We start from the raw sequence: 13,207 nt of genomic DNA on the forward strand, positions 1-13,207 counted from the left end.
AGTCAATATAAACAGAAGCTCAGAGCAAGTGGTAGTATAGACAGTGAGAGGGACCAACCAGTTACCAGAAAAATAGTCTGTTCCTTTTCTCCCCTTGCTCTTTGCTTGTTCACTTTGTCATTCAGATTTTCCAAGAAAGTAAAGTGATCTTGGGATTCTCTTCCATATTTCCCAGCTCAACAAACCCAAATCCCATCTCCACCTCTACCCAACCCCTATCCCCCTCCATACCAGGTTATCATTGACCTTAAGGTGGCATTACTCAGAATAAAACAAAGTAGATAAAAAAGGGGGAAAAAACATCCTGAAAAATAGAATCAATATATAACACATATAAAATACTGGTTTTTGAATTGTTGGTAAGATAATCTTTGAAAGATAATACACATGAGTGTTTTGTAAAATGTAGTCAATAGACCAGCTTCCCATCTCTCAACTGTTTGGTCCCAGTTAGTCTTAGTACACAGCATTGGTTAAATGAATATGGTATATACAAACAATGAATTAGTATATGTTTATAAAAATGAACATATGCTATGGAGTTATAGTGAAAAGAGCAAAGTAAGTTGTGGAGACATGTGTGTAGTGCTAGGGTACTTCATAGACATGCCCAAAACAAGACACATGTCAAAAATGAACTAAGATAGTCCCTACACGTTTGCCTCAGCTATTTCCTAAACTCATTGTGTAGAGAAACTTTGAAGCAAAGCACCGGCACAAGTCAATCTGCAAAGACTAGGAAAGATGTTTTCTTTATTCTTTTTTTTTTTTTCTTTCAGTGGCTCCTAATGCTCAAGGAAAGCTCCGTCAGAACATTTGCTTGATACAAGCTCTTGGAACAGGTACCTTAGAATCTGAATTCCAGTGGTAGCACATTAAAATGTTGAAATGTCCAGGTTTCAACAAAAGATTATAGAACACACAAAGAAACAATAAAGAAAAACAGCAATGATGGCCCAGGCAAAAGAGAAAATTAAAGCATTAGAAATCATCCATCAGGCAGACCAGACCTAGGACATACCAGCAAAGAGTTTTCAAAAATAGTCCTAAATATGCTCAAAGATTTAAAGGAAATAACGGACAAAGAACTAAAAGAATTCAGGAAAACAATAGATGAATACCAAGCAAAGACTATCTATACAGTTATGGAAATTATGAAAAGGAAGCTACAAGAGCAGAAAACCACAGTAACAGAAATTAAAAATTCCCTAGAGGGTCCAGAAGAAAGGAAGGAAGTAGCACGTAACTTGAAGATATGAAAGTTGAAACCATTGAGTCTGAGGATCAGAAAGGAAAGAATGAAAGATGAAAACAGTCTGAGGAACCCATGGAACGCCATCAAGCATGCCAGTAGATGCACTGTGTGAAGAATAAAAAAGAAGGGGGCAGAGAGAATACTAGAAATATGAAATGACTGAAAATTTCCCAAATTAAATGATAAAAATGTGAAGATACACATTCAAAGTGTGAATGAATTTCAAATGGGATGTCCCCCGCATGGCAGCATATTGAAATCAAGCTGTCCAATGCCAAAAGAGACTTCTGAGAAACCTCAAGAGAGAAGCAATGTGATACCCACAAAGGAACATTAATATGACTATGTGGAAATTTCCTTTCAGAAACCATGGAGGCAAGAAGGTGGTGGGATGCTGATAGCCAAAAATGTCTGCCAAAGTTTCAATATCTGAAAAAACACTTTTAAATATGGGGAATAAATTAAGACTTTCCAAAATAAACAAAAATTGAGGGAGTTTGTCAAGACAAGACTGTCTTTACAAAATATGATAAAGAGGGTTCTACAAGTTGAAAAGAAAGGACATTTGACAATAGATCAAAGCCATGTGAATAATAAGGCATTTTAGTAAGGGTTATGAAATGAGTAAAAATAAATGCCAGTTTTATTGTAAATCTTTTTGTTCCCTGAATCAGTGTGGTATGTGTTATGTACCACAGAAAAGGCCATGGTGTTTTAATCTATTCTTTTGGGTGCAGACCTTTGTAGGTGGGAAATTTTCTTAGGTTAGTTCAACTGAGAGGTGACCCAGCTCATTCAAGATAGGCTTTAATCCTTTTCCTGGGGTCCTTTAAGAGAGGTGAAATTAAGGGAAACATACACAGAAAAAGTCCCCAGAGGAAGTGAGAAAGGAAGCCACTGAACGCAGAAAGCAATGAATCCTGGGAGAGAAAGAGCAGCAGACACTGGTCATGCACCTTCCTATTTGACAGAGGTTTCCTAAGTGCCAGTGGTCATTTTTCAGAGAAGGTATCACTCTGTTGATGTCTTAATATGGACATTTTCATGGCCTCAGAACTGTAAATTTGTAAGCTAACAAATTCCCATCACAAAAGTCAACTTTTTTTTTTCTAAAAAGCTTTAAAAACCAAATCAGATTTTGGTACCAGAAGTGTGGGGTGCTAAGGTTGCAAATATCCCAAAATGCTGTAACTGTTTTGTAAATGGGTAGGGGGAAGATTTTGGAAGAACTGTGACATGCTTGATAGGAAAGGCCTAAATTGCTTCGAACAGACTTTTGGTAGACGTATGGAGAGTAAGTGTACTTTCGAAGAAACCTTAGACAGAAATAATGAATGTGTCATTACAAACTGAAAGAAAATTATCCTTTTCAAAATGGCAGAGAATTTGGCAAAGTTGAGTTCTAATGTAAGATGGAAGGGAGAATTTGAAAGTGATGAACTTGAATTTTTAGCTGGAGAGATTGCCAAACGAAAAGTAGAAAGGGCAGCCTGGCGTCTCCTTGCAACTTATAGTAAAATGTGAGAGGAAAGGGATAAGCTGAGCACTGAACTCTTCAGTAAAAAGAGATCAAAAATTGATCATCTGGAAAATGTTGAGCTTTCAGAAAATGAGTCTTCAGAGAATAGTGCCCCATGAAAGGATGTAACCAAACATGGAACCAGCCACCCACTTCAGTACAAGACTGGATTGAAAATATAGCAATCCAGAAAAGATTTGTGGAAAGTCCTATTATCTAACAATTGGGACTCTTGTGTGCTGCATGTGAAACTGTTGAACTTTTTGTGAGAGCTATATGAACAGACCACTGCCAGCCTGGACAAAAAGAAACAGAAAAGGGACAGATTGAAATAAAGATGACTTTGAAGGTGAAGCCATGAAAGACAATGTCTGGAGCTAAAAAACCTTGGGTCAGGAAAGTGGACCCACCCAAGCACATGGAAAGAGTGAGTATGTCACAGAGGTTGCACAGGGTTGTCCTTTTGCCCTATTGTTCAGAAAGACTGCTGCCACCTGCAGCTTCAGAGAGGACTGAGCACATTCCCTGGGTATTGGGGAGACTCTCATTGGCACCATACACTTCTGAGGGGGTGAACCTTTTAAATCTGCTTCAGTTTGCAAGCTGCCAGAATGTGATATACTAGAAACGGAACAGCTTTTAAAGAGGAATTTAATAAGTTGCAAGTTTACAGTTCTAAGCCTACAAAAATGTCCAACTAAGGCATCCTGGGAAAGATACTTTAATTCAAGGGAGGCCAATGTGTCAGGAACACCTCTGGAAAGTCAAGTAGCTGGCATCTGTTGGTCTCTTTCTCCTGGGCTCCGATGCCTTCAGACTCTGCTCCTGTCAGGGTTCCTCACTTTGCTTCTCTAGAGCCTGCTTTCATCTTTTGATTTTCCTTGACTCTTCCCAGGTTCTGGCTTGCTTAACATCTCATGGCGACGTCTAATCGGCTCTAAGCATCTCCAAACATCCATGTCTCTATTCTCCATGTGTCTGCATCTGTGTTAGTTCTGCTGTGAAGATTCTGTCAGCTCTGAGGCTTCTGTCATTTTTCTAGGCTCTGTCATTTCTGTTAGTGCTCCAAAATGTTTTCTCTTTTAAAGGATTCCAGTAAACTAATCAAGACCCCATCTGAATTGGGTATGTCCATCTCCATGGAGATAATATAATCCAAAGTTTACACTTACAATACTGGATCAAATTAAAATAAACAGTTGCCCCCACAAGATTGGCTCAGGATTAAAATGTGGTTTTTCTGGGGTACGTAATACTTTCAAACTGGCACATCTGGTAATGGCAGAGACTCGAGTCACAACCCTGATGCTTGAGGAGGGAGAGGTTGAGAGCATGACCATCTCTCCAGTGTTTCTAGAGAGCAGAGCCACTGCACATGCCCTTGGAAAGGGTAGGCCTGTCACTCTCTCAAACCCTAAGGGAAAGCATCATTCTCTTGATGACTTTCACACCTGGAAATCTAATGAATTAGGCCCTGCAGGTTTTTAGAACTGTTTGCTTCTGGTGATCTCTGTTTTCCTTCCAATTTCTCCCCATAGAAATGGGAATGTTCACTCTATAACTGTTCCCACTTTGTATATTGGGAGCAGATAACTTGTTCTAAGTTTCACAGGCCCACAGTTGGAGGGTAATATTACTTTAGGAGAGACCACGTCTGTAACTTATTTTGATTAGATTTGTATTGAATATTGTTACTGAAATGATTTGAACTTTTTGTGATACTGTGATGTAATGAATGTATTTCGCATATGGAAAGAACATGTCTTTTGGGGGTTTGAAGGGAGGAATGTGGTTGTTTGGAAGCTATGCACCCCAGAAATAGCCATGTTCTTTTAATCCATTCTGGTGAGAACAAACCTGTTGTAGGTTATTTCAATTGCTGGGTTATTTCAATTGAGATGTGACTCAGCCCACTTAAGGTGGTTTTGGAGCCCTTCAAGAGAGATGAAATTATAGAAGCATATAGAGAAAAAGACCCCAGAAGAAGTGAGAGAGGAAGTCACCAAAGCCAGAAAACATTGAAACTAGGCGAAAAGAACCAGCAGATGCTGGCCTTCCCATGTGACAGAAGTGTCCCAGATGCTGGTGGCCTTGCTTCAGAGAAGATATCATCCTGTAAATGCCTTCATGTGGACATTTTCATGGCCTTAGAACTTATCCCGATTGTAAAAGCCAACCTATTTCTGGTATATTGCATTTCAGCAGCTTTAGCAAACCTAAACAATTGGCCACACTAAAAACAGACAAAATGTCTTTAAAGCAAAATAAAACAATCTTAGAATAAACAAAGGATATTTGAGAATTATAAAAAGGCAGCTCAGTCAGAAAGATATAAACATTTTAAACATACATGCACCAAAAAGAGAACTTGAAAATAGTTGAAGCAAAAGTGAGAGAACTGAAGGGAGAAATAGAGAATTCAAATAAAATAGCTGGAAAACTCAATGCTCTCAAGTGTGGATAAAATATCTAGGCAGAAGATCAACATTCATACAGAATACTTGAAAAACACTATAAACAAACTAGTCCTGACAGACATGTATAGAATACTTCCTTCAACAAAAGCAACATTAACATTATTCTCAAGTGCACCTATTACATTCTCCAATATAAACCATGCACTGGATTATAAAATGTACCTCAATAAATTTAGAAAGATTGAAATAATTCAAGTTGTGTTCTCTTACTACAATAGAATCAACAGAAGGAATTTTAGGAAATCCAAAGCATGCAGTAATGTAATGGCTGGCCTGACCATAATTTGAACCTGAAACAAGAACAGGCATTTCCAGCTGCCTTTTAGGGCAGGAACTCTTCATGGCATGGCCTCCTTCCCTATATGTTGTATAAATACTCCCTCTTGAACTGTAGAGGCGTCTCTCAGATCCAGTGTAAAGGAAGGCATGTGTAGCCAGCAATGACTAGCAAAGACTACTTCGTTCTATGATGAGATCAGTGATGTTGGGGCTTCCACTGCCCAGTGTACACTCCCCTGGCTTATGGTCTTTATCTGTTCTCACTCTGGAACCAGGTATACCTGCACTCATATCACCCACCCTGGTCTTAGGGTTAGTGATCAAGAGTTGATTAAAGCCAACGATAAGGTGCCAAGGTGAAAATAAAAGTACAAATTTTATGGAGAAAGAGGCATGAGAGATGAAAGACAAGTATGGACAGAATCCTGGAGAGGATTCCTCTCATAGCTGTCCCAACTTTATGATGGGCATGCTACTGCCATCCTGATCAGTCAGGCTAATGGGTGTCTTGATTGTCTCACCTCTAACCCCATCCTCCAACAAACTTGCAGTCATTTGTCATTTGGAGTTAAGGGAGGAGGAGACTGGGATTGGAAAAACAAACAAACAAACAGCTGACAGTATAGCTGCTTCTGCTATGCAGCCAAGATTCTGCTTGAGTGGAGCCTCAGGGATTCAGATGAACATATCCCACTCTAGGTGAGGTCCCTGAGTCCCAGTTAAGCCTTGGACTAACGAGGATAAAGTCATGGTCTTGCTATGACTACAAGGAGTTGATAGATGGATATTTCAACCCCTGCCATAGAGACTTAGCCCCTCACAAGAGTCCCATTTTGTAGTGGGACATTGATGATTTTATTAGTAAGACACTCCCCCAAAAGGGGTAACAACCTAATTCTCCTCCTTACCCTACAACTTTCTTTAGGACGATAAAGTAGCCTTGATAAAGAGGTGGAGTTGCTTCTGGTTTCTGGGTTTAAGATATGGTCAGGCCTTTTCATTAGACCTAACACCTTGTCTAGGCTGTGGAATGGAAACATGCTGAAACATCTGCACACGATAGAGAAGGAATTGTGTAGGAGAGGGCTAGGAGATGGCTTCTAGGTTTGCTGTTGATTTCTCTAGCAAACATGAAAAGAAAACAACAGACTAATATTACTTATGAATATGCATTTAAAAACTGTTAACAAAGTACAAACTAAATTCAGAAACATATAAAAAAGATTATACACCATAACTTTACAGTAGGATTTACCCAAGGAATTCAACGTTACTATAACATAAGAATATTAATCAATGTAATGCAGAATATTGATGAAGAATGGAAATCATATGGTCATCTTAAAAGAACCAGAAAAGTCTCTAACGTTGTTTCCTGATTTAAAACATTTCATAAAATAAAGATTAAGGAATTTCCTCAAAGTGATCATTAGTAACTAGGAAAAAAAACACATTTGATATTATATGTAATGATGAAACACAGTGCTTTCTCCTTAAAATAAGGGCCAATGGAAGGGTTTCCTTTCACCATTTAATTCAGCAATGTCCTGGAGATTTTAGCCCTAGCAGTTAGGCAAAGAAAAGAAATATATGGCATCTAATTGGAAAGGAAGAACTGAACTATCTGTATAGTTAGATGGCATATTCTTATATATAGAAACATTTAAAGGAACCATTGGAAAAGTGGGAATAATGAATTTAGCCAGATTGCAGAGTACAAGATCAATATACAAAAATCAATTATATTTCTGTACATTAGCATTAAACAATTCAAAATTGAAATGAAGGAGCAATTCCATGTAATAACATCAACAAGAATAAAATAGCTAGAAGTAAATTTATCAAAAAGTACAATATATGTAAACTGAAAACTAAAAATAATTTTTTTTACATGGCCAGGCACCAGAAATTGAACCCAACTAAAAATATTTTTGAAAAAATTACGGAATATCTAATTAAATGCAAAGGCATCCTATGTTTGTAGATTGGAAAACATGATATTGCTAAGATTTCAATATTCCATCTTAATGTTCACAGCAGCACTACTCTTAATATTAAAAAAGTAGAAACAAATCAAATGCTCCTCAACTGATGATGAATGCATAATCAAAATTTGATATATTCATAAAATTGAACATTACCTGATAATAAAATGGAAGGACACATGCTTCCATATGGATAAACCTGGAAAAGATCACATAATATATGTTTCTATATGAAATTCCACAACAGGCAAATCTGTGGGTACAGAACATACGTTGCTGGTTGCCTAAGCCTGGATTGGAGGGTGAGTGTGCGGAAATGGGCACAGAGTTTCTTCTTGAAGTATGAATAATGCTCTAAACTTAGACTGTAGCGCTAACTGCACTATTAACATAGTATAAAATAAAAACTATGAGCTAAAACAGGTATTTGAAACAGTTCATGCGTATATTTGTATGTATTAAGTCTTATCATGGTATTTTCTTTCTTTTCAAACTGATGTTACAACCATCTTTCACTTTCCATCTTATCTTGTGACTTTCCATTTCATCCTTGGAACCCTGTGGTCTATATATAGAGGGGCTTCTTTTATTTTATTACTTTGATTTTCCATAGAAAGCTCAGAATTATCTTGTCCATATCTGGAAAAAGGCTATGGAAGTTGATTGGAATTGCATTGAAGTTATAAAGTATGGTGAATTGAAATATTAATATTATTGAGTCTTTCGATGTTCATTATATATACATCTTTGATTTTTATCATTGCTTTGATGCTTTCAAATTATGCATTCTGCACATATTTTATTAGAGTTGTACCAGAATAATGATTTATAGTTATTCATTACTGGTAAATAAAGCTAAGAGTGCCAAATTTCCTGCACACATGATAGAAATTAGTTTTAGGAGCTTTCTTTTACAGATTATCTGGGAGTTTTTTATCTTAGCAAGCCTTTTTTTTTTTGGCAAATGTCAATTCTTTCATTTCAAAACGTATACCATTTACTTTTTTTTCTTTTCTAAGTGTACTGAGTAGGACTTCCAATGTGTTTTTTTTATTCAAATGGCATTAGCAGATCTCCTTGCCTTCTTCCTGATTGCTGTAGGGGGTGGTAGAGAGAGGAGGGTACATTCAGTCATTTGACATTAAATATTATGTTAGGAGTAGTTTACACACACACACACACACACTTATGAAATTAATAAATTTATTTTCTATCTTAATTCACTATATCTCTCATTGCCCAAGCTTCAAAGACTTTCCTATGCTTTGCATCAGTTATATACAGAGCTCAGGATGCTTCATTTCACACAGAGAATTAGGGAATGTACTTCTGCTCTATTCTCCCTAGGATTTCTCCCATAATTCCAAACTCCAAGAGGGTTATTTTCTTAATTTATCTCAGAGTTTTAGTCCCCTGAGATGTCTGCAGTTCTATCTGACTATGATTCCCGTGTGATGCAATGAGATCAAAGAGGGAAACTTTGATTCACTCATTATTATTTATATCATTGTGGTTTCTTTTCCTGGTTCTTTATAATTAAGATATGGGTTTTCTCTTGGAGTGTAAGGGTACTGTGCAGCCACTGACACAACAGCAGTGTTGCTTCTCCACCGGAGTTGTTAATATCCAGGTAAAAGTAAAACCCAACAAAAGAAGAAGAAAAAACAGCCTTTGCAAATGCCTTCTACACTTATCAGTGGACAGGGGGCAGTTTTCTCAGAAAGGAGCAATTTCTCATGGAGATTTTTGCTACTCATGTCTGCTGAGCAGTTCCAGGACTGAGGCCTGTCCTTGGGTCAAAGCTGAGAGAAAAAATATTCATGATTGTACAAGCACTTTATCATTTTGACTTCACTTTGAATTTGCCTGCAACTGTTCATTTTTTAGAGTATGCAGATATTTTTATGTAGTTTTTAGTTGGAAAACTAGGCTCCATGGGTTTACTCTAGCTCTACTGGGGCCAGAAGTCCATGATTTTATTGAATTGATAGAAAGAAAATGTTCGTGTGCCATCCAAATAAAAATAAGTTACAACCAATATTGGAAAGTAAATCTAAGTTTTTTGAAAACAAGTAGGCTAATAACAAAAAAGTTTTACAACTATGCTTAAAGTGCTAGATACTGTCTCCAGTATAATTTCAGGTATGTTTATAAATATGTATCTTAATTTAAGTAAATGATTATAAATAAATGCAACATATCTGAGATGTAGACAATCAAGATTTTATTTATATTAGGTATGGCAAGATTAGATTATTTCCCCCAAATATTAAATAAGTATTAAATCTATATTCTGCTTCACTGATTATAGTGTTTCATAGAGACTAATACCTAAAAGGAAATAAATTAGAAAAATACCATAATCATTCCTGTAAGAGAAAATATAGCACAAGGTAAAATGTTTTACAATATATTGAATAAAATTATATCATAGCCTCACTAGGAAATAAAGGAAAATAATAATTCTTTCAGAATGAAATCTGTTGTTTATGAGGTCTGCCAATATTTGTTTTAGTATGTGATGATATAGTAATATTTCTGGATTGAAATATTGTAGCTATCCAATTTAATTAAAAAAAAAACCACTCAAAGCCTGGCATTAATCATTTAGTTTCTTTTAAAAGCTTGCCAAGTGATTGCATTTTGTGTGTGTGTGTGTGTGTGTGTGTGTGCACCTACCCATATGCAAGAGGAGCAATTTGGCTTTGTAACAAAAATACCCAAATGCCCCAAGCCAAAGATGAACTGTACTGTGACAAGAGTTCTGTATCATTCAATGTCATATTTGCCTTGGCTGCAGCATCCCATTAAAAGTCATATAAATTATTGTCAAGTTTTACCTCAATGGTTGGAAATAAATTACTTGCACATCTCCTGTGGATTAAGTTATCTCTGTGCATATATATACATCATGCTGAAAGGAAGCACATTACCCCTAAATGCTTATAGACTCATATTTTTCATTCATAATAACACACATTTCATCTATAGAAATTTAATAGTCTAGTAGTTAATATGTTTCAAAGATGACCCTATAACACTCAGGATTATTAACTACAACAAATCTGAACGGCAATTCAAGGCTGCCAATTTCTTGGCAGTGTAGTAGATCATTTTAATACAAGATATACCTGATACGTTTCAGCTGCTCTCTACTTTTAAAGACAATTTCCTCTGTTCCCTCCCTTCAGGGACAATGAAAGAAAAAAGAGTCAGAATGTTAGGATAACTTCAGTTCAGTTACTCTAACACTTACAGTGTTTAAATCATCCTGCTTCAAATATCTTTTAGCTACTTAAAAATTCTTTCCTGGTACATAGTCTAACTTTAAAACCCACAGAGTTAGTTTTGAAAAGGTATTATAGCAAATCTTTTTATTCAAAAACTATCTTAGCTATGACTATGTGACTGCACTTCTGTCAGAACTGCTATCATTGAACTTAACATTGAAGAAAGAAAACAAAAAAATAAAATGCTTTTGAACAGCATCCATTTTGAATCACATTAAAAAGATAGGGAAATTAAATGTCTTTAAACATGTTTGCATTTTTCAGAATAGCAAAAGAGATAAAAGAAGAGGGCTATGGAAATGTGGTTTTTATATAATCATTTAAAAAATGACAACAAAGATAAAATTAATATCAATTTATAAATTCCAGGGTTGTATAACTAGCAGAATTTGGTGAAGAGAAGTGTTATATTGTAAACCAAACATATCCCACCTTAAAATTGATGGTCTATTTTCTTTTCCAGTAAGAAGAAAGAATTATTTGTACTCAGATAACCTTCTTAGAGACCTCTCTCTTTGAAGCTTCAAACACACAAATAGGCCTAAATTGACAGTATCTTATGTCCATTCGTAATGGGTAGATTTCCCATTTTATAAACCAAACCTCTTATTTTTAGAAAGAGTTTCAGTGATTCAGAATGTCTTTAGTGCCCTGATATCTGAAAGGGGGACTGGCCCTGCTGTTCATCAGAGGACATCCACTTTGCAGCTGCAAGGCATTTTGCAGGGGTTCTCTTCTACTCCAGGGTTCAATACCTACAAAGGCACGATGCATAGAGTATAATTCCCTGGTAAACGTGTATACCCTACAATCTTGTTAAACTGTAATTTACTAACTGCTCCTTAAATGAAGCTTTCTATTTCCTAGCCCCACTGCCCCCAGCTCCCCTATTTTCCAGTTTTTCTCATCTGGAATCCCATACAAGCTTCCATGCTAATACTATCATTTCAAGGGTCAGGCAAAGTCCTATCTTTCCCACTGAAGGACAAAATCTTCCCTGACTACTCTACTCATAATGATGGTGGTCTAGACTGACTGTCTTTAGCATAACTGTGTTTATCAAGCATCTGGCTCTGTCTTTTTGCTACTTAATAATGTTAATTTGCTTTTCACAAGTGTTTTATCTTTAATTAGATCGTTAGCTCCTTAAAGGCAGATTCCTGTATTCTGTTGTCCTATATATTCCCTATGCACCTGCGTAGTAGATGCTCTAAATGTCCTGATTTTGGAAAGTAACATGGTCAACCCAATTATGACCCAATAAGTATATTTAGGGTTCTTTACATATTTTGTTATAATCAATCTATGTTCTATGTTCTTTGTATAAACACGGAGTTTCTGATAGCCCAGTAAGTTCTATCTGATAGCCCACACTCTATCAGCTGCCTCTGTGTCACAGCTACAAGGTTGCAGTTGTTCATCCTGTGGGAACTCGACCTCGATGTCGTAAACAAAACTGGAATCATCTTTCTTTTGATTTTTCACGAACAGTTCATCCATGATAATTTTTCCTTTTGGCAAGTTCCTTATCATCCAGCTTGTGCAGGTCTTCCTCAGGGTCAATACTGGCTTCCCTTTGAACTTGTGTTACTGTTTCTGCCAAGTTCTGCCTCTTCAAGTAAACTAGTAAAAAACCAAACAATTTCTCTAGCTGCTTCAGAGTTACCTGTTCCAGGTAAGTCTTGTGTTGTAGATTATTCCTTAGTTGTTCAGCAACTCTATTGCAGTCTGAAAACTTTGAAAAGTTTCAGACTGGCGTGATGTGCTGATTACTTTTCCCTTTGATTTACTCTCATAGATTAATATAATAACAGGAGGCTGGAATCTAATTCCACACTTCTTGGCAGTGCATACATATCATTCTCAATATACTTCAGGGTAAATCAGAAGAAATCTAATGAAAATGTGTTAGTTGCATAATGGCTCGTCTTAGAGAAGTGCAGAAAGCACATCTTCTTCAGGCCAAAATCTTCAACCTCTGTGACCGGATGTTTCCATACAACTGCAACGCATACAAAGAGCCCTTACCAGACACCATGGCAAGTAACAAGCCGGCCCTGCAGGTAGGGCTGATGGTATGTTTTTGAAAATCATATGTACAACAGAGAATATTGCATTATGACAAAGTTTGAAATGTTAAATGAGACTCAATCACACCATAAATCTCACGTGTCTTAGTTTTCCAGGCTGGAATGTCAAATACCATGCAATGTATTGACTTAAGGGAAATTTATTGGCTCACGGTTTTGAGACTAGAAGAAGCTTAAAATTGAGATGTATTAGTTAGGGTTCTCTAGAGAAACAGAATCAACAGGGAACACTTGCAAATATAAAATTTATGAAAGTGTCTCACGTGACCGTAGGAATGCAGAGTCCAAAATCCACAGGGCAGGCTGCGAAGC

At 36.6% G+C, this 13,207-nt stretch overlaps 1 pseudogene; it reads right to left on the bottom strand.

Moving 5' to 3' along the window:
- Positions 1–12,161: 12,161 nt before the first annotated feature.
- LOC143680500 (centrosomal protein of 19 kDa pseudogene) lies at positions 12,162–12,656 on the bottom strand (annotated as a pseudogene).
- Between the last annotated feature and the right edge of the window lie 551 nt (positions 12,657–13,207).

The sequence above is a fragment of the Tamandua tetradactyla genome, chromosome 4, assembly GCF_023851605.1.
Source record: "Tamandua tetradactyla isolate mTamTet1 chromosome 4, mTamTet1.pri, whole genome shotgun sequence".
In the NCBI taxonomy this organism is placed as follows: Eukaryota; Metazoa; Chordata; class Mammalia; order Pilosa; family Myrmecophagidae; genus Tamandua; species Tamandua tetradactyla.